The 1780-nt window shown below is 29.6% G+C and overlaps 1 pseudogene; it reads left to right on the top strand.

The window, feature by feature from the left end:
* Window positions 1-1375: 1375 nt before the first annotated feature.
* On the top strand, window positions 1376-1520 carry LOC116275635 (annotated as a pseudogene).
* The last annotated feature ends 260 nt before the right edge of the window (window positions 1521-1780 follow it).

The raw sequence follows: 1780 nt of genomic DNA, 5'->3' as shown, positions 1-1780 counted from the left end.
TATACTGAGATTGTAACAATAGAGGCCAGTAAAGCACTAGGCTTTGTGATTTCACAAGATGAAATTGCCTTAATAGTAGGAAGAAAAAAAACCAACATGTTTATTCCGGAGGATAAATACAAAACATATATGATTATTCAACTCTAGTTATATATTAAAATACTTTATTTTCATGTAGAAAAGAAAATGAAAGAGGTTTTTAGAAATGGAAGAGTTTGGCACAGAAACTGAAAATCATATATGAGCTCTGAGCATATGGTTAAAATTTAAACTTTCTGTTGTCAGTGAGAGTTTTTATTCTTACTGTTTTATAATAGAGACTTTGGGGAAATATGTATTTTTGAATTCACCTCCCAATTTTGCTTTGACCTTTGAATATTAATAATAAAGAGTCTAGTTACCTGCTATGAATCTCTTTTACAGTAATACAATGAAATACATACAGTTCACTTACTACACATTTTTATGAGCCAGAGTGTAGTCAATTAAAAGAAGGCGCATGCTCTGCATTCATGAACGCTTCTTTTTTCTTGTCAACAGATCCGCCTCCTAAAGTACAATTTTGATTTAATTTCATCGGCATTTTAGAATGACAAAGAGCAGATTTTAAAAAATATTAACTTGTTATAGACTTCTTTTTTCCAATATAATTTATTACAGCATAATATAGATTTATTTACTTTTGCCAAAATAAATATTGGCAAAAATAATGCAGACTGGCTAATTAAATTAGCTTTTAAAAAGTATAAGTCTGTTTTCATCTCAACTATTTTAGATAGGTCAATGAAAAAACCTTCAAAGCATAATAGATGAAAAATAAAGTTTTTGAGGTATAATGTATGAGAAAAGTCTGTTCAACACATGGCAGACCTAACTTCATGAATAAAAAGAAATTGACATTTTAAAATTGGTGTTTTTATATTCCTTTCTGATTTCAATAGTGATAAAGGATACAATTTGGAGGCACAAATGCTGGAGAATTGAAGTTTTCTCTTTCTGCCACATCTAACGTGTTTGTCTTAATTACTTAAATCTTACTTTAATCATATTATTTCATGTTTGAGTAAGAATGATGATATGACCTTACTTACAGGCTGATGGTAAACTCCTAAAGTACAATTTTGATTTAATTTCATCAACATTTTAGAATGATGTAGAGCACTTCATCATTCTAAAGAATGATACTTTTTGGTGTTTGAAATAGCATGCTGTGTTGTTGTTACTATATATATATACACACACACACATACATACATACACACAGTTTATATAAAATATCAGGACCTTCTTTCATAGAAACTATTCACAATAGACAGGGAAACCATTTAGAGTATGAGTCTACATTTATGTGAGATAGAAAAAGAAGCAAAATTCAATCACTTCTTGGCCTTTTGGCTAAGATCAAGTGTAGAAAGCAAAATTCAGTTAATTTCAGTATGAATAAAGTTTTACCCAATGGACTGAGTAATACATGATTCAAAATACTTTAGCAAATATCTGTTTGCCTAAGTATAGTGAAATGGTTGGCACTATGACTGCCTTAACTGAATATTATGAAAACAATAACATCATATATATTCTTCACTATGGACTTGATTATAAATTATTTAATGACATCTACCTTCTGTACACTTGCTGTTGATGGTCTTACTCTTCATGAAGTTAGAAAATTATTTGGATCAAAGTAAAACAATTAAATAATCATACGTGCTCTTGAGTTTATGTTAGTGACTTCAGTTGTTATGCTCCTTATGGCCCTCAATAGTGACACTGTCAAAAG

Source organism: Papio anubis, chromosome 6 (assembly GCF_008728515.1).
Source record: "Papio anubis isolate 15944 chromosome 6, Panubis1.0, whole genome shotgun sequence".
Taxonomy (NCBI): Eukaryota; Metazoa; Chordata; class Mammalia; order Primates; family Cercopithecidae; genus Papio; species Papio anubis.
This window is presented reverse-complemented; position numbering and strand designations above follow the sequence as displayed.